Here is a 23,835-nt window from a genome sequence, read left to right as displayed (position 1 = left end):
TTCTCAGTTTAACATTTTTTTTCAATAGTTTTTCAGGCCTACTTTTCCCTGCCTAAGAGTATACACATAGTCCACCTAAAAGGGAATGGAAAACTTTTAGGACAAAATTGTTGAAAAGAATGTTGTGCAACTTCCAAAATATGATAATGAAAGCTGTGGCAAAACCAATGAGTTTTGTGCCACAGAAGCCAGTCACTATTATATTTTATGTAGGTGCTGTGGCTTAGTAATTAAGTTTTATACAATGTTTCTTATTGTAGAAGCAGCAATTTTACTTGAAGAAGTTTTGGCTAGGCAAGTGCGGGTTAAGCTCCCATCCATGTTGAGCATAGCATCCCAAAAGACTTGTTAGTGACCTTTACCTATTGTCAGAGATGGAAGGTAGTACATCAAACCAAACTGATAAGAAAATGTCTTTGTTCAGATGTGGTGGAAACAGTGGGCATAGCGAATGCAAGTTTCCTGTGAGCAAATATGGGTGAAGCTCTAAGACGTGATTCCGAAAATCTGGGATGTAAACAGCAGGCAATGACTTGGTGATAATAGGATGAGCAAAGGCACTGCTGAGAGTTGAACTCAGGATCTCCTGTTTACTAGACAGGCGCTTTAACCAACTAAGCCACAGCGCCCACATGCTGCAATACAGTTATTGGTTATTGTGGCACAGCACTCTTTTTTCTTTGCATTTGCATTCTCAGTTTTTTAACATTTTTTTTTCAATAGTTTTTCAGGCCTACTTTTCCCTGCCTAAGAGTATACACATAGTCCACCTAAAAGGGAATGGAAAACTTTTAGGACAAAATTGTTGAAAAGAATGTTGTGCAACTTCCAAAATATGATAATGAGCGCTGTGGCAAAACCAATGAGTTTTGTGCCACAGAAGCCAGTCACTATTATATTTCATGTAGGTGCTGTGGCTTAGTAATTAAGTTTTATACAATGTTTCTTATTGTAGAAGCAGCAATTTTACTTGAAGAAGTTTTGGCTAGGCAAGTGCGGGTTAAGCTCCCATCCATGTTGAGCATAGCATCCCAAAAGACTTGTTAGTGACCTTTACCTATTGTCAGAGATGGAAGGTAGTACATCAAACCAAACTGATAAGAAAATGTCTTTGTTCAGATGTGGTGGAAACAGTGGGCATAGGGAATGCAAGTTTCCTGTGAGCAAATATGGGTGAAGCTCAAAGACGTGATCCCGAAAATCTGGGATGTAAACAGCAGGCAATGACTTGGTGATAATAAGATGAGCAAAGGCACTGCTGAGAGTTGAACTCAGGATCTCCTGTTTACTAGACAGTCACTTTAACCAACTAAGCCACAGCGCCCACATGCTGCTATACAGTTATTGGTTATTGTGGCACAGCACTCTTTTTTCTTTGCATTTGCATTCTCAGTTTTTTAACATTTTTTTTTCAATAGTTTTTCAGGCCTACTTTTCCCTGCCTAAGAGTATACACATAGTCCACCTAAAAGGGAATGGAAAACTTTTAGGACAAAATTGTTGAAAAGAATGTTGTGCAACTTCCAAAATATGATAATGAAAGCTGTGGCAAAACCAATGAGTTTTGCGCCACAGAAGCCAGTCACTATTATATTTCATGTAGGTGCTGTGGCTTAGTAATTAAGTTTTATACAATGTTTCTTATTGTAGAAGCAGCAATTTTACTTGAAGAAGTTTTGGCTCGGCAAGTGCGGGTTAAGCTCCCATCCATGTTGAGCATAGCATCCCAAAAGACTTGTTAGTGACCTTTACCTATTGTCAGAGATGGAAGGTAGTACATCAAACCAAACTGATAAGAAAATGTCTTTGTTCAGATGTGGTGGAAACAGTGGGCATAGGGAATGCAAGTTTCCTGTGAGCAAATATGGGTGAAGCTCAAAGACGTGATCCCGAAAATCTGGGATGTAAACAGCAGGCAATGACTTGGTGATAATAAGATGAGCAAAGGCACTGCTGAGAGTTGAACTGAGGATCTCCTATTTACTAGACAGGCGCTTTTACCAACTAAGCCACAGCGCCCAAACGCTGCAATACAGTTATTGGTTATTGGTTATTGTGGCACAGCACTCTTTTTTCTTTGCATTTGCATTCTCAGTTTTTTAACATTTTTTTTTCAATAGTTTTTCAGGCCTACTTTTCCCTGCCTAAGAGTATACACATAGTCCACCTAAAAGGGAATGGAAAACTTTTAGGACAAAATTGTTGAAAAGAATGTTGTGCAACTTCCAAAATATGATAATGAAAGCTGTGGCAAAACCAATGAGTTTTGCGCCACAGAAGCCAGTCACTATTATATTTCATGTAGGTGCTGTGGCTTAGTAATTAAGTTTTATACAATGTTTCTTATTGTAGAAGCAGCAATTTTACTTGAAGAAGTTTTGGCTCGGCAAGTGCGGGTTAAGCTCCCATCCATGTTGAGCATAGCATCCCAAAAGACTTGTTAGTGACCTTTACCTATTGTCAGAGATGGAAGGTAGTACATCAAACCAAACTGATAAGAAAATGTCTTTGTTCAGATGTGGTGGAAACAGTGGGCATAGGGAATGCAAGTTTCCTGTGAGCAAATATGGGTGAAGCTCAAAGACGTGATCCCGAAAATCTGGGATGTAAACAGCAGGCAATGACTTGGTGATAATAAGATGAGCAAAGGCACTGCTGAGAGTTGAACTGAGGATCTCCTATTTACTAGACAGGCGCTTTAACCAACTAAGCCACAGCGCCCAAACGCTGCAATACAGTTATTGGTTATTGGTTATTGTGGCACAGCACTCTTTTTTCTTTGCATTTGCATTCTCAGTTTTTTAACATTTTTTTTTCAATAGTTTTTCAGGCCTACTTTTCCCTGCCTAAGAGTATACACATAGTCCACCTAAAAGGGAATGGAAAACGTTTAGGACAAAATTGTTGAAAAGAATGTTGTGCAACTTCCAAAATATGATAATGAAAGCTGTGGCAAAACCAATGAGTTTTGCGCCACAGAAGCCAGTCACTATTATATTTCATGTAGGTGCTGTGGCTTAGTAATTAAGTTTTATACAATGTTTCTTATTGTAGAAGCAGCAGTTTTACTTGAAGAAGTTTTGGCTAGGCAAGTGCGCGTTAAGCTCCCATCCATGTTGAGCATAGCATCCCAAAAGACTTGTTAGTGACCTTTACCTATTGTCAGAGATGGAAGGTAGTACATCAAACCAAACTGATAAGAAAATGTCTTTGTTCAGATGTGGTGGAAACAGTGGGCATAGGGAATGCAAGTTTCCTGTGAGCAAATATGGGTGAAGCTCAAAGACGTGATCCCGAAAATCTGGGATGTAAACAGCAGGCAATGACTTGGTGATAATAAGATGAGCAAAGGCACTGCTGAGAGTTGAACTCAGGATCTCCTGTTTACTAGACAGGCGCTTTAACCAGCTAAGCCACAGCACCCACATACTGCACTACAGATATTGGTTATCGTGCCACAGCACTCTTTTTTGTTTGCATTAGCATTCTCAGTTTAACATTTTTTTTCAATAGTTTTTCAGGCCTACTTTTCCCTGCCTAAGAGTATACACATAGTCCACCTAAAAGGGAATGGGAAACTTTTAGGACAAAATTGTTGAAAAGAATGTTGTGCAACTTCCAAAATATGATAATGAAAGCTGTGGCAAAACCAATGAGTTTTGTGCCACAGAAGCCAGTCACTATTATATTTCATGTAGGTGCTGTGGCTTAGTAATTAAGTTTTATACAATGTTTCTTATTGTAGAAGCAGCAATTTTACTTGAAGAAGTTTTGGCTAGGCAAGTGCGGGTTAAGCTCCCATCCATGTTGAGCATAGCATCCCAAAAGACTTGTTAGTGACCTTTACCTATTGTCAGAGATGGAAGGTAGTACATCAAACCAAACTGATAAGAAAATGTCTTTGTTCAGATGTGGTGGAAACAGTGGGCATAGCGAATGCAAGTTTCCTGTGAGCAAATATGGGTGAAGCTCAAAGACGTGATCCCGAAAATCTGGGATGTAAACAGCAGGCAATGACTTGGTGATAATAAGATGAGCAAAGGCACTGCTGAGAGTTGAACTCAGGATCTCCTGTTTACTAGACAGGCTCTTTAACCAACTAAGCCACAGCGCCCACATGATGCAATACAGTTATTGTCTATTGTGGCACAGCACTCTTTTTTCTTTGCATTTGCATTCTCAGTTTTTTAACATTTTTTTTTTCAATAGTTTTTCAGGCCTACTTTTCCCTGCCTAAGAGTATACACATAGTCCACCTAAAAGGGAATGGAAAACTTTTAGGACAAAATTGTTGAAAAGAATGTTGTGCAACTTCCAAAATATGATAATGAAAGCTGTGGCAAAACCAATGAGTTTTGTGCCACAGAAGCCAGTCACTATTATATTTCATGTAGGTGCTGTGGCTTAGTAATTAAGTTTTATACAATGTTTCTTATTGTAGAAGCAGCAATTTTACTTGAAGAAGTTTTGGCTAGGCAAGTGTGGGTTAAGCTCCCATCCATGTTGAGCATAGCATCCCAAAAGACTTGTTAGTGACCTTTACCTATTGTCAGAGATGGAAGGTAGTACATCAAACCAAACTGATAAGAAAATGTCTTTGTTCAGATGTGGTGGAAACAGTGGGCATAGGGAATGCAAGTTTCCTGTGAGCAAATATGGGTGAAGCTCAAAGACGTGATCCCGAAAATCTGGGATGTAAACAGCAGGCAATGACTTGGTGATAATAAGATGAGCAAAGGCACTGCTGAGAGTTAAACTCAGGATCTCCTGTTTACTAGACAGGCACTTTAACCAACTAAGCCACAGCGCCCACATGCTGCAATACAGTTATTGGTTATTGTGGCACAGCACTCTTTTTTCTTTGCATTTGCATTCTCAGTTTTTTAACATTTTTTTTTCAATAGTTTTTCAGGCCTACTTTTCCCTGCCTAAGAGTATACACATAGTCCACCTAAAAGGGAATGGAAAACTTTTAGGACAAAATTGTTGAAAAGAATGTTGTGCAACTTCCAAAATATGATAATAAAAGCTGTGGCAAAACCGATGAGTATTGTGCCACAGAAGCCAGTCACTATTATATTTCATGTAGGTGCTGTGGCTTAGTGATTAAGCTTTATACAATGTTTCCTATTGTAGAAGCAGCAATTTTACTTGAAGAAGTTTTGGCTAGGCAAGTGCGGGTTAAGCTCCCATCCATATTGAGCATAGCATCCCAAAAGACTTGTTAGTGACCTTTACCTATTGTCAGAGATGGAAGGTAGTACATCAAACCAAACTGCTAAGAAAATGTCTTTGTTCCGATGTGGTGGAAACAGTGGGCATAGCGAATGCAAGTTTCCTGTAAGCAAATATGGGTGAAGCTCAAAGACGTGATCCCGAAAATCTGGGATGTAAACAGCAGGCAATGACTTGGTGATAATAAGATGAGCAAAGGCACTGCTGAGAGTTGAACTCAGGATCTCCTGTTTACTAGACAGGCTCTTTAACCAACTAAGCCACAGCGCCCACATGATGCAATACAGTTATTGTCTATTGTGGCACAGCACTCTTTTTTCTTTGCATTTGCATTCTCAGTTTTTTAACATTTTTTTTTTAATAGTTTTTCAGGCCTACTTTTCCCTGCCTAAGAGTATACACATAGTCCACCTAAAAGGGAATGGAAAACTTTTAGGACAAAATTGTTGAAAAGAATGTTGTGCAACTTCCAAAATATGATAATGAAAGCTGTGGCAAAACCAATGAGTTTTGTGCCACAGAAGCCAGTCACTATTATATTTCATGTAGGTGCTGTGGCTTAGTAATTAAGTTTTATACAATGTTTCTTATTGTAGAAGCAGCAATTTTACTTGAAGAAGTTTTGGCTAGGCAAGTGTGGGTTAAGCTCCCATCCATGTTGAGCATAGCATCCCAAAAGACTTGTTAGTGACCTTTACCTATTGTCAGAGATGGAAGGTAGTACATCAAACCAAACTGATAAGAAAATGTCTTTGTTAAGATGTGGTGGAAACAGTGGGCATAGGGAATGCAAGTTTCCTGTAAGCAAATATGGGTGAAGCTCAAAGACGTGATCCCGAAAATCTGGGATGTAAACAGCAGGCAATGACTTGGTGATAATAAGATGAGCAAAGGCACTGCTGAGAGTTGAACTCAGGATCTCCTGTTTACTAGACAGGTGCTTTAACCAACTAAGCCACAGCAACCACGTGCATGCAAATACAGTTATTGGTTATTGTGGCACAGCACTCTTTTTTCTTTGCATTTGCATTCTCAGTTTTTTAACATTTTTTTTTCAATAGTTTTTCAGGCCTACTTTTCCCTGCCTAAGAGTATACACATAGTCCACCTAAAAGGGAATGGAAAACGTTTAGGACAAAATTGTTGAAAAGAATGTTGTGCAACTTCCAAAATATGATAATGAAAGCTGTGGCAAAACCAATGAGTTTTGTGCCACAGAAGCCAGTCACTATTATATTTCATGTAGGTGCTGTGGCTTAGTAATTAAGTTTTATACAATGTTTCTTATTGTAGAAGCAGCAATTTTACTTGAAGAAGTTTTGACTAGGCAAGTGCGGGTTAAGCTCCCATCCATGTTGAGCATAGCATCCCAAAAGACTTGTTAGTGACCTTTACCTATTGTCAGAGATGGAAGGTAGTACATCAAACCAAACTGATAAGAAAATGTCTTTGTTCAGATGTGGTGGAAACAGTGGGCATAGGGAATGCAAGTTTCCTGTGAGCAAATATGGGTGAAGCTCAAAGACGTGATCCCGAAAATCTGGGATGTAAACAGCAGGCAATGACTTGGTGATAATAAGATGAGCAAAGGCACTGCTGAGAGTTGAACTCAGGATCTCCTGTTTACTAGACAGGTGCTTTAACCAACTAAGCCACAGCAACCACATGCATGCAAATACAGTTATTGGTTATTGTGGCACAGCACTCTTTTTTCTTTGCATTTGCATTCTCAGTTTTTTAACATTTTTTTTTCAATAGTTTTTCAGGCCTACTTTTCCCTGCCTAAGAGTATACACATAGTCCACCTAAAAGGGAATGGAAAACTTTTAGGACAAAATTGTTGAAAAGAATGTTGTGCAACTTCCAAAATATGATAATGAAAGCTGTGGCAAAACCAATGAGTTTTGTGCCACAGAAGCCAGTCACTATTATATTTCATGTAGGTGCTGTGGCTTAGTAATTAAGTTTTATACAATGTTTCTTATTGTAGAAGCAGCAATTTTACTTGAAGAAGTTTTGACTAGGCAAGTGCGGGTTAAGCTCCCATCCATGTTGAGCATAGCATCCCAAAAGACTTGTTAGTGACCTTTACCTATTGTCAGAGATGGAAGGTAGTACATCAAACCAAACTGATAAGAAAATGTCTTTGTTAAGATGTGGTGGAAACAGTGGGCATAGGGAATGCAAGTTTCCTGTGAGCAAATATGGGTGAAGCTCAAAGACGTGATCCCGAAAATCTGGGATGTAAACAGCAGGCAATGACTTGGTGATAATAAGATGAGCAAAGGCACTGCTGAGAGTTGAACTCAGGATCTCCTGTTTACTAGACAGGCACTTTAACCAACTAAGCCACAGCGCCCACATGCTGCAATACAGTTATTGGTTATTGTGGCACAGCACTCTTTTTTCTTTGCATTTGCATTCTCAGTTTTTTAACATTTTTTTTTCAATAGTTTTTCAGGCCTACTTTTCCCTGCCTAAGAGTATACACATAGTCCACCTAAAAGGGAATGGAAAACTTTTAGGACAAAATTGTTGAAAAGAATGTTGTGCAACTTCCAAAATATGATAATAAAACTGTGGCAAAACCGATGAGTATTGTGCCACAAAAGCCAGTCACTATTATATTTCATGTAGGTGCTGTGGCTTAGTGATTAAGCTTTATACAATGTTTCCTATTGTAGAAGCAGCAATTTTACTTGAAGAAGTTTTGGCTAGGCAAGTGCGGGTTAAGCTCCCATCCATATTGAGCATAGCATCCCAAAAGACTTGTTAGTGACCTTTACCTATTGTCAGAGATGGAAGGTAGTACATCAAACCAAACTGCTAAGAAAATGTCTTTGTTCCGATGTGGTGGAAACAGTGGGCATAGCGAATGCAAGTTTCCTGTAAGCAAATATGGGTGAAGCTCAAAGACGTGATCCCGAAAATCTGGGATGTAAACAGCAGGCAATGACTTGGTGATAATAAGATGAGCAAAGGCACTGCTGAGAGTTGAACTCAGGATCTCCTGTTTACTAGACAGGCGCTTTAACCAACTAAGCCACAGCGCCCACATGCTGCAATCCAGTTATTGGTTATTGTGGCACAGCACTCTTTTTTCTTTGCATTTGCATTCTCAGTTTTTTAACATTTTTTTTTCAATAGTTTTTCAGGCCTACTTTTCCCTGCCTAAGAGTATACACATAGTCCACCTAAAAGGGAATGGAAAACTTTTAGGACAAAATTGTTGAAAAGAATGTTGTGCAACTTCCAAAATATGATAATGAAAGCTGTGGCAAAACCAATGAGTTTTGTGCCACAGAAGCCAGTCACTATTATATTTCATGTAGGTGCTGTGACTTTGTAATTAAGTTTTATACAATGTTTCTTATTGTAGAAGCAGCAATTTTACTTGAAGAAGTTTTGGCTAGGCAAGTGCGGGTTAAGCTCCCATCCATGTTGAGCATAGCATCCCAAAAGACTTGTTAGTGACCTTTACCTATTGTCAGAGATGGAAGGTAGTACATCAAACCAAACTGATAAGAAAATGTCTTTGTTCAGTTGTGGTGGAAACAGTGGGCATAGCGAATGCAAGTTTCCTGTGAGCAAATATGGGTGAAGCTCAAAGACGTGATCCCGAAAATCTGGGATGTAATCAGCAGGCAATAATAAGATGAGCGAAGGCACTGCTGAGAGTTGAACTCAGGATCTCCTGTTTACTAGACAGGCGCTTTAACCAACTAAGCCACAGCGCCCACATGCTGCAATCCAGTTATTGGTTATTGTGGCACAGCACTCTTTTTTCTTTGCATTTGCATTCTCAGTTTTTTAACATTTTTTTTTTCAATAGTTTTTCAGGCCTACTTTTCCCTGCCTAAGAGTATACACATAGTCCACCTAAAAGGGAATGGAAAACTTTTAGGACAAAATTGTTGAAAAGAATGTTGTGCAACTTCCAAAATATGATAATGAAAGCTGTGGCAAAACCAATGAGTTTTGTGCCACAGAAGCCAGTCACTATTATATTTCATGTAGGTGCTGTGGCTTAGTAATTAAGTTTTATACAATGTTTCTTATTGTAGAAGCAGCAATTTTACTTGAAGAAGTTTTGGCTAGGCAAGTGCGGGTTAAGCTCCCATCCATGTTGAGCATAGCATCCCAAAAGACTTGTTAGTGACCTTTACCTATTGTCAGAGATGGAAGGTAGTACATCAAACCAAACTGATAAGAAAATGTCTTTGTTCAGATGTGGTGGAAACAGTGAGCATAGGGAATGCAAGTTTCCTGTGAGCAAATATGGGTGAAGCTCAAAGACGTGATCCCGAAAATCTGGGATGTAAACAGCAGGCAATGACTTGGTGATAATAAGATGAGCAAAGGCACTGCTGAGAGTTGAACTCAGGATCTCCGGTTAATTAGACAGGCGCTTTAACCAACTAAGCCACAGCACCCATACGATTATTAGCAGTTATTGGTTATTGTGGCACAGCTCTCTTTTTTCTTTGCATTTGCATTCTCAGTCTTTTAACTTTTTTTTTCAATAGTTTTTCAGGCCTACTTCTCCCTGCCTATGAGTATACACATAGTCGACCTAAAAGGGAATCGAAAAATTTAGGACAAAATTGTTGAAAAAAATGTTGTGCAACTTCCAAAATATGATAATAAAAGCTGTGGCAAAACCGATGAGTATTGTGCCACAGAAGCCAGTCACTATTATATTTCATGTAGGTGCTGTGGCTTAGTGATGAAGTTTTATACAATGTTTCCTATTGTAGAAGCAGCAATTTTACTTGAAGAAGTTTTGGCTAGGCAAGTGCGGGTTAAGCTCCCATCCATATTGAGCATAGCATCCCAAAAGACTTGTTAGTGACCTTTACCTATTGTCAGAGATGGAAGGTAGTACATCAAACCAAACTGCTAAGAAAATGTCTTTGTTCCGATGTGGTGGAAACAGTGGGCATAGCGAATGCAAGTTTCCTGTAAGCAAATATGGGTGAAGCTCAAAGACGTGATCCCGAAAATCTGGGATGTAAACAGCAGGCAATGACTTGGTGATAATAAGATGAGCAAAGGCACTGATGAGAGTTGAACTCAGGATCTCCTGTTAACTAGACAGGCGCTTTAACCAGCTAAGCCACAGCACCCACATACTGCAACACAGATATTGGTTATCGTGCAACAGCACTCTTTTTTGTTTGCATTAGCATTCTCAGTTGAACATTTTTTTTCAATAGTTTTTCAGGCCTACTTTTCCCTGCCTAAGAGTATACACATAGTCCACCTAAAAGGGAATGGAAAACTTTTAGGACAAAATTGTTGAAAAGAATGTTGTGCAACTTCCAAAATATGATAATGAAAGCTGTGGCAAAACCAATGAGTTTTGTGCCACAGAAGCCAGTCACTATTATATTTCATGTAGGTGCTGTGGCTTAGTAATTAAGTTTTATACAATGTTTCTTATTGTAGAAGCAGCAATTTTACTTGAAGAAGTTTTGGCTCGGCAAGTGCGGGTTAAGCTCCCATCCATGTTGAGCATAGCATCCCAAAAGACTTGTTAGTGACCTTTACCTATTGTCAGAGATGGAAGGTAGTACATGAAACCAAACTGATAAGAAAATGTCTTTGTTCAGATGTGGTGGAAACAGTGGGCATAGCGAATGCAAGTTTCCTGTGAGCAAATATGGGTGAAGCTCTAAGACGTGATCCCGAAAATCTGGGATGTAAACAGCAGGCAATGACTTGGTGATAATAAGATGAGCAAAGGCACTGCTGAGAGTTGAACTCAGGATCTCCTGTTTACTAGACAGGCGCTTTAACCAACTAAGCCACAGCGCCCACATGCTGCAATACAGTTATTGGTTATTGTGGCACAGCACTCTTTTTTCTTTGCATTTGCATTCTCAGTTTTTTAACATTTTTTTTTCAATAGTTTTTCAGGCCTACTTTTCCCTGCCTAAGAGTATACACATAGTCCACCTAAAAGGGAATGGAAAACTTTTAGGACAAAATTGTTGAAAAGAATGTGCAACTTCCAAAATATGATAATGAAAGCTGTGGCAAAACCAATGAGTTTTGTGCCACAGAAGCCAGTCACTATTATATTTCATGTAGGTGCTGTGGCTTAGTAATTAAGTTTTATACAATGTTTCTTATTGTAGAAGCAGCAATTTTACTTGAAGAAGTTTTGGCTAGGCAAGTGTGGGTTAAGCTCCCATCCATGTTGAGCATAGCATCCCAAAAGACTTGTTAGTGACCTTTACCTATTGTCAGAGATGGAAGGTAGTACATCAAACCAAACTGATAAGAAAATGTCTTTGTTCAGATGTGGTGGAAACAGTGGGCATAGGGAATGCAAGTTTCCTGTGAGCAAATATGGGTGAAGCTCAAAGACGTGATCCCGAAAATCTGGGATGTAAACAGCAGGCAATGACTTGGTGATAATAAGATGAGCAAAGGCACTGCTGAGAGTTGAACTCAAGATCTCCTGTTTACTAGACAGGCGCTTTAACCAACTAAGCCACAGCGCCAACATGCATGCAAATACAGTTATTGGTTATTGTGGCACAGCCCTCTTTTTTCTTTGCATTTGCATTCTCAGTTTTTTAACATTTTTTTTTCAATAGTTTTTCAGGCCTACTTTTCCCTGCCTAAGAGTATACACATAGTCCACCTAAAAGGGAATGGAAAACTTTTAGGACAAAATTGTTGAAAAGAATGTTGTGCAACTTCCAAAATATGATAATGAAAGCTGTGGCAAAACCAATGAGTTTTGCGCCACAGAAGCCAGTCACTATTATATTTCATGTAGGTGCTGTGGCTTAGTAATTAAGTTTTATACAATGTTTCTTATTGTAGAAGCAGCAATTTTACTTGAAGAAGTTTTGGCTAGGCAAGTGCGGGTTAAGCTCCCATCCATGTTGAGCATAGCATCCCAAAAGACTTGTTAGTGACCTTTACCTATTGTCAGAGATGGAAGGTAGTACATCAAACCAAACTGATAAGAAAATGTCTTTGTTCAGATGTGGTGGAAACAGTGGGCATAGGGAATGCAAGTTTCCTGTGAGCAAATATGGGTGAAGCTCAAAGACGTGATCCCGAAAATCTGGGATGTAAACAGCAGGCAATGACTTGGTGATAATAAGATGAGCAAAGGCACTGCTGAGAGTTGAACTCAGGATCTCCTGTTTACTAGACAGGCACTTTAACCAACTAAGCCACAGCGTCCACATGTATGCAAATACAGTTATTGGTTATTGTGGCACAGCACTCTTTTTTCTTTGCATTTGCATTCTCAGTTTTTTAACATTTTTTTTTCAATAGTTTTTCAGGCCTACTTTTCCCTGCCTAAGAGTATACACATAGTCCACCTAAAAGGGAATGGAAAACTTTTAGGACAAAATTGTTGAAAAGAATGTTGTGCAACTTCCAAAATATGATAATGAAAGCTGTGGCAAAACCAATGAGTTTTGTGCCACAGAAGCCAGTCACTATTCTATTTCATGTAGGTGCTGTGGCTTAGTAATTAAGTTTTATACAATGTTTCTTATTGTAGAAGCAGCAATTTTACTTGAAGAAGTTTTGGCTAGGCAAGTGCGGGTTAAGCTCCCATCCATGTTGAGCATAGCATCCCAAAAGACTTGTTAGTGACCTTTACCTATTGTCAGAGATGGAAGGTAGTACATCAAACCAAACTGATAAGAAAATGTCTTTGTTCAGATGTGGTGGAAACAGTGGGCATAGCGAATGCAAGTTTCCTGTGAGCAAATATGGGTGAAGCTCTAAGACGTGATTCCGAAAATCTGGGATGTAAACAGCAGGCAATGACTTGGTGATAATAAGATGAGCAAAGGCACTGCTGAGAGTTGAACTCAGGATCTCCTGTTTACTAGACAGGCACTTTAACCAACTAAGCCACAGCACCCACATGCTGCAATACAGTTATTGGTTATTGTGGCACAGCACTCTTTTTTCTTTGCATTTGCATTCTCAGTTTTTTAACATTTTTTTTCAATAGTTTTTCAGGCCTACTTTTCCCTGCCTAAGAGTATACACATAGTCCACCTAAAAGGGAATGGAAAACTTTTAGGACAAAATTGTTGAAAAGAATGTTGTGCAACTTCCAAAATATGATAATGAAAGCTGTGGCAAAACCAATGAGTTTTGTGCCACAGAAGCCAGTCACTATTATATTTCATGTAGGTGCTGTGGCTTAGTAATTAAGTTTTATACAATGTTTCTTATTGTAGAAGCAGCAATTTTACTTGAAGAAGTTTTGGCTAGGCAAGTGCGGGTTAAGCTCCCATCCATGTTGAGCATAGCATCCCAAAAGACTTGTTAGTGACCTTTACCTATTGTCAGAGATGGAAGGTAGTACATCAAACCAAACTGATAAGAAAATGTCTTTGTACAGATGTGGTGGAAACAGTGGGCATAGAGAATGCAAGTTTCCTGTGAGCAAATATGGGTGAAGCTCAAAGACGTGATCCCGAAAATCTGGGATGTAAACAGCAGGCAATGACTTGGTGATAATAAGATGAGCAAAGGCACTGCTGAGAGTTGAACTCAGGATCTCCTGTTTACTAGACAGGCACTTTAACCAACTAAGCCACAGCGCCCACATCCATGCAAATACAGTTATTGGTTATTGTGGCACAGCACTCTTTTTTCTTTGCATTTGCATTCTCAGTTTTTTAACATTTTTTTTTCAATAGTTTTTCAGGCCTACTTTTCCCTGCCTAAGAGTATACACATAGTCCACCTAAAAGGGAATGGAAAACTTTTAGGACAAAATTGTTGAAAATAATGTTGTGCAACTTCCAAAATATGATAATGAAAGCTGTGGCAAAACCAATGAGTTTTGTGCCACAGAAGCCAGTCACTATTATATTTCATGTAGGTGCTGTGGCTTAGTAATTAAGTTTTATACAATGTTTCTTATTGTAGAAGCAGCAATTTTACTTGAAGAAGTTTTGGCTAGGCAAGTGCGGGTTAAGCTCCCATCCATGTTGAGCATAGCATCCCAAAAGACTTGTTAGTGACCTTTACCTATTGTCAGAGATGGAAGGCAGTACATCAAACCAAACTGATAAGAAAATGTCTTTGTTCAGATGTGGTGGAAACAGTGGGCATAGGGAATGCAAGTTTCCTGTGAGCAAATATGGGTGAAGCTCTAAGACGTGATCCCGAAAATCTGGGATGTAAACAGCAGGCAATGACTTGGTGATAATAAGATGAGCAAAGGCACTGCTGAGAGTTGAACTCAGGATCTCCTGTTTACTAGACAGGCGCTTTAACCAACTAAGCCACAGCGCCCACATGCTGCAATCCAGTTATTGGTTATTGTGGCACAGCACTCTTTTTTCTTTGCATTTGCATTATCAGTTTTTTAACATTTTTTTTTCAATAGTTTTTCAGGCCTACTTTTCCCTGCCTAAGAGTATACACATAGTCCACCTAAAAGGGAATGGAAAACTTTTAGGACAAAATTGTTGAAAAGAATGTGCAACTTCCAAAATATGATAATGAAAGCTGTGGCAAAACCAATGAGTTTTGTGCCACAGAAGCCAGTCACTATTATATTTCATGTAGGTGCTGTGGTTTAGTAATTAAGTTTTATACAATGTTTCTTATTGTAGAAGCAGCAATTTTACTTGAAGAAGTTTTGGCTAGGCAAGTGTGGGTTAAGCTCCCATCCATGTTGAGCATAGCATCCCAAAAGACTTGTTAGTGACCTTTACCTATTGTCAGAGATGGAAGGTAGTACATCAAACCAAACTGATAAGAAAATGTCTTTGTTCAGATGTGGTGGAAACAGTGGGCATAGGGAATGCAAGTTTCCTGTGAGCAAATATGGGTGAAGCTCAAAGACGTGATCCCGAAAATCTGGGATGTAAACAGCAGGCAATGACTTGGTGATAATAAGATGAGCAAAGGCACTGCTGAGAGTTGAACTCAGGATCTCCTGTTTACTAGACAGGCGCTTTAACCAACTAAGCCACAGCGCCAACATGCATGCAAATACAGTTATTGGTTATTGTGGCACAGCCCTCTTTTTTCTTTGCATTTGCATTCTCAGTTTTTTAACATTTTTTTTTCAATAGTTTTTCAGGCCTACTTTTCCCTGCCTAAGAGTATACACATAGTCCACCTAAAAGGGAATGGAAAACTTTTAGGACAAAATTGTTGAAAAGAATGTTGTGCAACTTCCAAAATATGATAATGAAAGCTGTGGCAAAACCAATGAGTTTTGCGCCACAGAAGCCAGTCACTATTATATTTCATGTAGGTGCTGTGGCTTAGTAATTAAGTTTTATACAATGTTTCTTATTGTAGAAGCAGCAATTTTACTTGAAGAAGTTTTGGCTAGGCAAGTGCGGGTTAAGCTCCCATCCATGTTGAGCATAGCATCCCAAAAGACTTGTTAGTGACCTTTACCTATTGTCAGAGATGGAAGGTAGTACATCAAACCAAACTGATAAGAAAATGTCTTTGTTCAGATGTGGTGGAAACAGTGGGCATAGGGAATGCAAGTTTCCTGTGAGCAAATATGGGTGAAGCTCAAAGACGTGATCCCGAAAATCTGGGATGTAAACAGCAGGCAATGACTTGGTGATAATAAGATGAGCAAAGGCACTGCTGAGAGTTGAACTCAGGATCTCCTGTTTACTAGACAGGCACTTTAACCAACTAAGCCACAGCGCCCACATCCATGCAAATACAGTTATTGGTTATTGTGGCACAGCACTCTTTTTTCTTTGCATTTGCATTCTCAGTTTTTTAACATTTTTTTTTCAATAGTTTTTCAGGCCTACTTTTCCCTGCCTAAGAGTATACACATAGTCCACCTAAAAGGGAATGGAAAACTTTTAGGACAAAATTGTTGAAAAGAATGTTGTGCAACTTCCAAAATATGATAATGAAAGCTGTGGCAAAACCAATGAGTTTTGTGCCACAGAAGCCAGTCACTATTATATTTCATGTAGGTGCTGTGGCTTAGTAATTAAGTTTTATACAATGTTTCTTATTGTAGAAGCAGCAATTTTACTTGAAGAAGTTTTGGCTAGGCAAGTGCGGGTTAAGCTCCCATCCATGTTGAGCATAGCATCCCAAAAGACTTGTTAGTGACCTTTACCTATTGTCAGAGATGGAAGGTAGTACATCAAACCAAACTGATAAGAAAATGTCTTTGTTCAGATGTGGTGGAAACAGTGGGCATAGCGAATGCAAGTTTCCTGTGAGCAAATATGGGTGAAGCTCTAAGACGTGATTCCGAAAATCTGGGATGTAAACAGCAGGCAATGACTTGGTGATAATAAGATGAGCAAAGGCACTGCTGAGAGTTGAACTCAGGATCTCCTGTTTACTAGACAGGCGCTTTAACCAACTAAGCCACAGCGCCCACATGCTGCAATACAGTTATTGGTTATTGTGGCACAGCACTCTTTTTTCTTTGCATTTGCATTCTCAGTTTTTTAACATTTTTTTTCAATAGTTTTTCAGGCCTACTTTTCCCTGCCTAAGAGTATACACATAGTCCACCTAAAAGGGAATGGAAAACTTTTAGGACAAAATTGTTGAAAAGAATGTTGTGCAACTTCCAAAATATGATAATGAAAGCTGTGGCAAAACCAATGAGTTTTGCGCCACAGAAGCCAGTCACTATTATATTTCATGTAGGTGCTGTGGCTTAGTAATTAAGTTTTATACAATGTTTCTTATTGTAGAAGCAGCAATTTTACTTGAAGAAGTTTTGGCTAGGCAAGTGCGGGTTAAGCTCCCATCCATGTTGAGCATAGCATCCCAAAAGACTTGTTAGTGACCTTTACCTATTGTCAGAGATGGAAGGTAGTACATCAAACCAAACTGATAAGAAAATGTCTTTGTTCAGATGTGGTGGAAACAGTGGGCATAGGGAATGCAAGTTTCCTGTGAGCAAATATGGGTGAAGCTCAAAGACGTGATCCCGAAAATCTGGGATGTAAACAGCAGGCAATGACTTGGTGATAATAAGATGAGCAAAGGCACTGCTGAGAGTTGAACTCAGGATCTCCTGTTTACTAGACAGGTGCTTTAACCAACTAAGCCACAGCAACCACATGCATGCAAATACAGTTATTGGTTATTGTGGCACAGCACTCTTTTTTCTTTGCATTTGCATTCTCAGTTTTTTAACATTTTTTTTTCAATAGTTTTTCAGGCCTACTTTTCCCTGCCTAAGAGTATACACATAGTCCACCTAAAAGGGAATGGAAAACTTTTAGGACAAAATTGTTGAAAAGAATGTTGTGCAACTTCCAAAATATGATAATGAAAGCTGTGGCAAAACCAATGAGTTTTGTGCCACAGAAGCCAGTCACTATTATATTTCATGTAGGTGCTGTGGCTTAGTAATTAAGTTTTATACAATGTTTCTTATTGTAGAAGCAGCAATTTTACTTGAAGAAGTTTTGACTAGGCAAGTGCGGGTTAAGCTCCCATCCATGTTGAGCATAGCATCCCAAAAGACTTGTTAGTGACCTTTACCTATTGTCAGAGATGGAAGGTAGTACATCAAACCAAACTGATAAGAAAATGTCTTTGTTAAGATGTGGTGGAAACAGTGGGCATAGGGAATGCAAGTTTCCTGTGAGCAAATATGGGTGAAGCTCAAAGACGTGATCCCGAAAATCTGGGATGTAAACAGCAGGCAATGACTTGGTGATAATAAGATGAGCAAAGGCACTGCTGAGAGTTGAACTCAGGATCTCCTGTTTACTAGACAGGCACTTTAACCAACTAAGCCACAGCGCCCACATGCTGCAATACAGTTATTGGTTATTGTGGCACAGCACTCTTTTTTCTTTGCATTTGCATTCTCAGTTTTTTAACATTTTTTTTTCAATAGTTTTTCAGGCCTACTTTTCCCTGCCTAAGAGTATACACATAGTCCACCTAAAAGGGAATGGAAAACTTTTAGGACAAAATTGTTGAAAAGAATGTTGTGCAACTTCCAAAATATGATAATAAAACTGTGGCAAAACCGATGAGTATTGTGCCACAAAAGCCAGTCACTATTATATTTCATGTAGGTGCTGTGGCTTAGTGATTAAGCTTTATACAATGTTTCCTATTGTAGAAGCAGCAATTTTACTTGAAGAAGTTTTGGCTAGGCAAGTGCGGGTTAAGCTCCCATCCATATTGAGCATAGCATCCCAAAAGACTTGTTAGTGACCTTTACCTATTGTCAGAGATGGAAGGTAGTACATCAAACCAAACTGCTAAGAAAATGTCTTTGTTCCGATGTGGTGGAAACAGTGGGCATAGCGAATGCAAGTTTCCTGTAAGCAAATATGGGTGAAGCTCAAAGACGTGATCCCGAAAATCTGGGATGTAAACAGCAGGCAATGACTTGGTGATAATAAGATGAGCAAAGGCACTGCTGAGAGTTGAACTCAGGATCTCCTGTTTACTAGACAGGCGCTTTAACCAACTAAGCCACAGCGCCCACATGCTGCAATCCAGTTATTGGTTATTGTGGCACAGCACTCTTTTTTCTTTGCATTTGCATTCTCAGTTTTTTAACATTTTTTTTTCAATAGTTTTTCAGGCCTACTTTTCCCTGCCTAAGAGTATACACATAGTCCACCTAAAAGGGAATGGAAAACTTTTAGGACAAAATTGTTGAAAAGAATGTTGTGCAACTTCCAAAATATGATAATGAAAGCTGTGGCAAAACCAATGAGTTTTGTGCCACAGAAGCCAGTCACTATTATATTTCATGTAGGTGCTGTGACTTTGTAATTAAGTTTTATACAATGTTTCTTATTGTAGAAGCAGCAATTTTACTTGAAGAAGTTTTGGCTAGGCAAGTGCGGGTTAAGCTCCCATCCATGTTGAGCATAGCATCCCAAAAGACTTGTTAGTGACCTTTACCTATTGTCAGAGATGGAAGGTAGTACATCAAACCAAACTGATAAGAAAATGTCTTTGTTCAGTTGTGGTGGAAACAGTGGGCATAGCGAATGCAAGTTTCCTGTGAGCAAATATGGGTGAAGCTCAAAGACGTGATCCCGAAAATCTGGGATGTAATCAGCAGGCAATAATAAGATGAGCGAAGGCACTGCTGAGAGTTGAACTCAGGATCTCCTGTTTACTAGACAGGCGCTTTAACCAACTAAGCCACAGCGCCCACATGCTGCAATCCAGTTATTGGTTATTGTGGCACAGCACTCTTTTTTCTTTGCATTTGCATTCTCAGTTTTTTAACATTTTTTTTTTCAATAGTTTTTCAGGCCTACTTTTCCCTGCCTAAGAGTATACACATAGTCCACCTAAAAGGGAATGGAAAACTTTTAGGACAAAATTGTTGAAAAGAATGTTGTGCAACTTCCAAAATATGATAATGAAAGCTGTGGCAAAACCAATGAGTTTTGTGCCACAGAAGCCAGTCACTATTATATTTCATGTAGGTGCTGTGGCTTAGTAATTAAGTTTTATACAATGTTTCTTATTGTAGAAGCAGCAATTTTACTTGAAGAAGTTTTGGCTAGGCAAGTGCGGGTTAAGCTCCCATCCATGTTGAGCATAGCATCCCAAAAGACTTGTTAGTGACCTTTACCTATTGTCAGAGATGGAAGGTAGTACATCAAACCAAACTGATAAGAAAATGTCTTTGTTCAGATGTGGTGGAAACAGTGAGCATAGGGAATGCAAGTTTCCTGTGAGCAAATATGGGTGAAGCTCAAAGACGTGATCCCGAAAATCTGGGATGTAAACAGCAGGCAATGACTTGGTGATAATAAGATGAGCAAAGGCACTGCTGAGAGTTGAACTCAGGATCTCCGGTTAATTAGACAGGCGCTTTAACCAACTAAGCCACAGCACCCATACGATTATTAGCAGTTATTGGTTATTGTGGCACAGCTCTCTTTTTTCTTTGCATTTGCATTCTCAGTCTTTTAACTTTTTTTTTCAATAGTTTTTCAGGCCTACTTCTCCCTGCCTATGAGTATACACATAGTCGACCTAAAAGGGAATCGAAAAATTTAGGACAAAATTGTTGAAAAAAATGTTGTGCAACTTCCAAAATATGATAATAAAAGCTGTGGCAAAACCGATGAGTATTGTGCCACAGAAGCCAGTCACTATTATATTTCATGTAGGTGCTGTGGCTTAGTGATGAAGTTTTATACAATGTTTCCTATTGTAGAAGCAGCAATTTTACTTGAAGAAGTTTTGGCTAGGCAAGTGCGGGTTAAGCTCCCATCCATATTGAGCATAGCATCCCAAAAGACTTGTTAGTGACCTTTACCTATTGTCAGAGATGGAAGGTAGTACATCAAACCAAACTGCTAAGAAAATGTCTTTGTTCCGATGTGGTGGAAACAGTGGGCATAGCGAATGCAAGTTTCCTGTAAGCAAATATGGGTGAAGCTCAAAGACGTGATCCCGAAAATCTGGGATGTAAACAGCAGGCAATGACTTGGTGATAATAAGATGAGCAAAGGCACTGATGAGAGTTGAACTCAGGATCTCCTGTTAACTAGACAGGCGCTTTAACCAGCTAAGCCACAGCACCCACATACTGCAACACAGATATTGGTTATCGTGCAACAGCACTCTTTTTTGTTTGCATTAGCATTCTCAGTTGAACATTTTTTTTCAATAGTTTTTCAGGCCTACTTTTCCCTGCCTAAGAGTATACACATAGTCCACCTAAAAGGGAATGGAAAACTTTTAGGACAAAATTGTTGAAAAGAATGTTGTGCAACTTCCAAAATATGATAATGAAAGCTGTGGCAAAACCAATGAGTTTTGTGCCACAGAAGCCAGTCACTATTATATTTCATGTAGGTGCTGTGGCTTAGTAATTAAGTTTTATACAATGTTTCTTATTGTAGAAGCAGCAATTTTACTTGAAGAAGTTTTGGCTCGGCAAGTGCGGGTTAAGCTCCCATCCATGTTGAGCATAGCATCCCAAAAGACTTGTTAGTGACCTTTACCTATTGTCAGAGATGGAAGGTAGTACATGAAACCAAACTGATAAGAAAATGTCTTTGTTCAGATGTGGTGGAAACAGTGGGCATAGCGAATGCAAGTTTCCTGTGAGCAAATATGGGTGAAGCTCTAAGACGTGATCCCGAAAATCTGGGATGTAAACAGCAGGCAATGACTTGGTGATAATAAGATGAGCAAAGGCACTGCTGAGAGTTGAACTCAGGATCTCCTGTTTACTAGACAGGCGCTTTAACCAACTAAGCCACAGCGCCCACATGCTGCAATACAGTTATTGGTTATTGTGGCACAGCACTCTTTTTTCTTTGCATTTGCATTCTCAGTTTTTTAACATTTTTTTTTCAATAGTTTTTCAGGCCTACTTTTCCCTGCCTAAGAGTATACACATAGTCCACCTAAAAGGGAATGGAAAACTTTTAGGACAAAATTGTTGAAAAGAATGTGCAACTTCCAAAATATGATAATGAAAGCTGTGGCAAAACCAATGAGTTTTGTGCCACAGAAGCCAGTCACTATTATATTTCATGTAGGTGCTGTGGCTTAGTAATTAAGTTTTATACAATGTTTCTTATTGTAGAAGCAGCAATTTTACTTGAAGAAGTTTTGGCTAGGCAAGTGTGGGTTAAGCTCCCATCCATGTTGAGCATAGCATCCCAAAAGACTTGTTAGTGACCTTTACCTATTGTCAGAGATGGAAGGTAGTACATCAAACCAAACTGATAAGAAAATGTCTTTGTTCAGATGTGGTGGAAACAGTGGGCATAGGGAATGCAAGTTTCCTGTGAGCAAATATGGGTGAAGCTCAAAGACGTGATCCCGAAAATCTGGGATGTAAACAGCAGGCAATGACTTGGTGATAATAAGATGAGCAAAGGCACTGCTGAGAGTTGAACTCAAGATCTCCTGTTTACTAGACAGGCGCTTTAACCAACTAAGCCACAGCGCCAACATGAATGCAAATACAGTTATTGGTTATTGTGGCACAGCCCTCTTTTTTCTTTGCATTTGCATTCTCAGTTTTTTAACATTTTTTTTTCAATAGTTTTTCAGGCCTACTTTTCCCTGCCTAAGAGTATACACATAGTCCACCTAAAAGGGAATGGAAAACTTTTAGGACAAAATTGTTGAAAAGAATGTTGTGCAACTTCCAAAATATGATAATGAAAGCTGTGGCAAAACCAATGAGTTTTGCGCCACAGAAGCCAGTCACTATTATATTTCATGTAGGTGCTGTGGCTTAGTAATTAAGTTTTATACAATGTTTCTTATTGTAGAAGCAGCAATTTTACTTGAAGAAGTTTTGGCTAGGCAAGTGCGGGTTAAGCTCCCATCCATGTTGAGCATAGCATCCCAAAAGACTTGTTAGTGACCTTTACCTATTGTCAGAGATGGAAGGTAGTACATCAAACCAAACTGATAAGAAAATGTCTTTGTTCAGATGTGGTGGAAACAGTGGGCATAGGGAATGCAAGTTTCCTGTGAGCAAATATGGGTGAAGCTCAAAGACGTGATCCCGAAAATCTGGGATGTAAACAGCAGGCAATGACTTGGTGATAATAAGATGAGCAAAGGCACTGCTGAGAGTTGAACTCAGGATCTCCTGTTTACTAGACAGGCACTTTAACCAACTAAGCCACAGCGTCCACATGTATGCAAATACAGTTATTGGTTATTGTGGCACAGCACTCTTTTTTCTTTGCATTTGCATTCTCAGTTTTTTAACATTTTTTTTTCAATAGTTTTTCAGGCCTACTTTTCCCTGCCTAAGAGTATACACATAGTCCACCTAAAAGGGAATGGAAAACTTTTAGGACAAAATTGTTGAAAAGAATGTTGTGCAACTTCCAAAATATGATAATGAAAGCTGTGGCAAAACCAATGAGTTTTGTGCCACAGAAGCCAGTCACTATTCTATTTCATGTAGGTGCTGTGGCTTAGTAATTAAGTTTTATACAATGTTTCTTATTGTAGAAGCAGCAATTTTACTTGAAGAAGTTTTGGCTAGGCAAGTGCGGGTTAAGCTCCCATCCATGTTGAGCATAGCATCCCAAAAGACTTGTTAGTGACCTTTACCTATTGTCAGAGATGGAAGGTAGTACATCAAACCAAACTGATAAGAAAATGTCTTTGTTCAGATGTGGTGGAAACAGTGGGCATAGCGAATGCAAGTTTCCTGTGAGCAAATATGGGTGAAGCTCTAAGACGTGATTCCGAAAATCTGGGATGTAAACAGCAGGCAATGACTTGGTGATAATAAGATGAGCAAAGGCACTGCTGAGAGTTGAACTCAGGATCTCCTGTTTACTAGACAGGCGCTTTAACCAACTAAGCCACAGCACCCACATGCTGCAATACAGTTATTGGTTATTGTGGCACAGCACTCTTTTTTCTTTGCATTTGCATTCTCAGTTTTTTAACATTTTTTTTCAATAGTTTTTCAGGCCTACTTTTCCCTGCCTAAGAGTATACACATAGTCCACCTAAAAGGGAATGGAAAACTTTTAGGACAAAATTGTTGAAAAGAATGTTGTGCAACTTCCAAAATATGATAATGAAAGCTGTGGCAAAACCAATGAGTTTTGTGCCACAGAAGCCAGTCACTATTATATTTCATGTAGGTGCTGT

The 23,835-nt window shown here is 39.1% G+C and overlaps 21 non-coding genes across 21 annotated transcripts; all 21 read right to left on the bottom strand.

Annotated features, from left to right (window-relative positions):
* Window positions 1–555: 555 nt before the first annotated feature.
* TRNAT-AGU (transfer RNA threonine (anticodon AGU)) lies at window positions 556–629 on the bottom strand. Its single transcript has one exon. It is a non-coding gene; the product is annotated as a tRNA-Thr (tRNA).
* A 621-nt stretch (window positions 630–1,250) lies between these two features.
* Window positions 1,251–1,324, bottom strand: TRNAT-AGU (transfer RNA threonine (anticodon AGU)). The gene has a single exon. It is a non-coding gene; the product is annotated as a tRNA-Thr (tRNA).
* Window positions 1,325–3,349: 2,025 nt separating this feature from the next.
* On the bottom strand, window positions 3,350–3,423 carry TRNAT-AGU (transfer RNA threonine (anticodon AGU)). Its single transcript has one exon. It is a non-coding gene; the product is annotated as a tRNA-Thr (tRNA).
* Window positions 3,424–4,736: 1,313 nt separating this feature from the next.
* Window positions 4,737–4,810, bottom strand: TRNAT-AGU (transfer RNA threonine (anticodon AGU)). The gene has a single exon. It is a non-coding gene; the product is annotated as a tRNA-Thr (tRNA).
* A 2,710-nt stretch (window positions 4,811–7,520) lies between these two features.
* TRNAT-AGU (transfer RNA threonine (anticodon AGU)) lies at window positions 7,521–7,594 on the bottom strand. Its single transcript has one exon. It is a non-coding gene; the product is annotated as a tRNA-Thr (tRNA).
* Window positions 7,595–8,214: 620 nt separating this feature from the next.
* On the bottom strand, window positions 8,215–8,288 carry TRNAT-AGU (transfer RNA threonine (anticodon AGU)). Its single transcript has one exon. It is a non-coding gene; the product is annotated as a tRNA-Thr (tRNA).
* Window positions 8,289–8,898: 610 nt separating this feature from the next.
* Window positions 8,899–8,972, bottom strand: TRNAT-AGU (transfer RNA threonine (anticodon AGU)). Its single transcript has one exon. It is a non-coding gene; the product is annotated as a tRNA-Thr (tRNA).
* A 2,006-nt stretch (window positions 8,973–10,978) lies between these two features.
* Window positions 10,979–11,052, bottom strand: TRNAT-AGU (transfer RNA threonine (anticodon AGU)). The gene has a single exon. It is a non-coding gene; the product is annotated as a tRNA-Thr (tRNA).
* A 618-nt stretch (window positions 11,053–11,670) lies between these two features.
* On the bottom strand, window positions 11,671–11,744 carry TRNAT-AGU (transfer RNA threonine (anticodon AGU)). Its single transcript has one exon. It is a non-coding gene; the product is annotated as a tRNA-Thr (tRNA).
* A 1,320-nt stretch (window positions 11,745–13,064) lies between these two features.
* Window positions 13,065–13,138, bottom strand: TRNAT-AGU (transfer RNA threonine (anticodon AGU)). Its single transcript has one exon. It is a non-coding gene; the product is annotated as a tRNA-Thr (tRNA).
* Window positions 13,139–13,758: 620 nt separating this feature from the next.
* Window positions 13,759–13,832, bottom strand: TRNAT-AGU (transfer RNA threonine (anticodon AGU)). Its single transcript has one exon. It is a non-coding gene; the product is annotated as a tRNA-Thr (tRNA).
* Window positions 13,833–14,455: 623 nt separating this feature from the next.
* On the bottom strand, window positions 14,456–14,529 carry TRNAT-AGU (transfer RNA threonine (anticodon AGU)). Its single transcript has one exon. It is a non-coding gene; the product is annotated as a tRNA-Thr (tRNA).
* A 618-nt stretch (window positions 14,530–15,147) lies between these two features.
* TRNAT-AGU (transfer RNA threonine (anticodon AGU)) lies at window positions 15,148–15,221 on the bottom strand. Its single transcript has one exon. It is a non-coding gene; the product is annotated as a tRNA-Thr (tRNA).
* Window positions 15,222–15,844: 623 nt separating this feature from the next.
* TRNAT-AGU (transfer RNA threonine (anticodon AGU)) lies at window positions 15,845–15,918 on the bottom strand. Its single transcript has one exon. It is a non-coding gene; the product is annotated as a tRNA-Thr (tRNA).
* Window positions 15,919–16,541: 623 nt separating this feature from the next.
* On the bottom strand, window positions 16,542–16,615 carry TRNAT-AGU (transfer RNA threonine (anticodon AGU)). Its single transcript has one exon. It is a non-coding gene; the product is annotated as a tRNA-Thr (tRNA).
* A 1,317-nt stretch (window positions 16,616–17,932) lies between these two features.
* On the bottom strand, window positions 17,933–18,006 carry TRNAT-AGU (transfer RNA threonine (anticodon AGU)). Its single transcript has one exon. It is a non-coding gene; the product is annotated as a tRNA-Thr (tRNA).
* A 620-nt stretch (window positions 18,007–18,626) lies between these two features.
* On the bottom strand, window positions 18,627–18,700 carry TRNAT-AGU (transfer RNA threonine (anticodon AGU)). The gene has a single exon. It is a non-coding gene; the product is annotated as a tRNA-Thr (tRNA).
* Window positions 18,701–19,310: 610 nt separating this feature from the next.
* Window positions 19,311–19,384, bottom strand: TRNAT-AGU (transfer RNA threonine (anticodon AGU)). Its single transcript has one exon. It is a non-coding gene; the product is annotated as a tRNA-Thr (tRNA).
* A 2,006-nt stretch (window positions 19,385–21,390) lies between these two features.
* TRNAT-AGU (transfer RNA threonine (anticodon AGU)) lies at window positions 21,391–21,464 on the bottom strand. The gene has a single exon. It is a non-coding gene; the product is annotated as a tRNA-Thr (tRNA).
* A 618-nt stretch (window positions 21,465–22,082) lies between these two features.
* TRNAT-AGU (transfer RNA threonine (anticodon AGU)) lies at window positions 22,083–22,156 on the bottom strand. The gene has a single exon. It is a non-coding gene; the product is annotated as a tRNA-Thr (tRNA).
* A 1,320-nt stretch (window positions 22,157–23,476) lies between these two features.
* Window positions 23,477–23,550, bottom strand: TRNAT-AGU (transfer RNA threonine (anticodon AGU)). The gene has a single exon. It is a non-coding gene; the product is annotated as a tRNA-Thr (tRNA).
* Between the last annotated feature and the right edge of the window lie 285 nt (window positions 23,551–23,835).

The sequence above is a fragment of the Hyperolius riggenbachi genome, chromosome 11, assembly GCF_040937935.1.
Source record: "Hyperolius riggenbachi isolate aHypRig1 chromosome 11, aHypRig1.pri, whole genome shotgun sequence".
NCBI lineage: Eukaryota > Metazoa > Chordata > Amphibia > Anura > Hyperoliidae > Hyperolius > Hyperolius riggenbachi.
The sequence above is the reverse complement of the archived record's forward strand: the minus strand, read 5'-3'. Positions and strand labels throughout refer to the sequence as shown.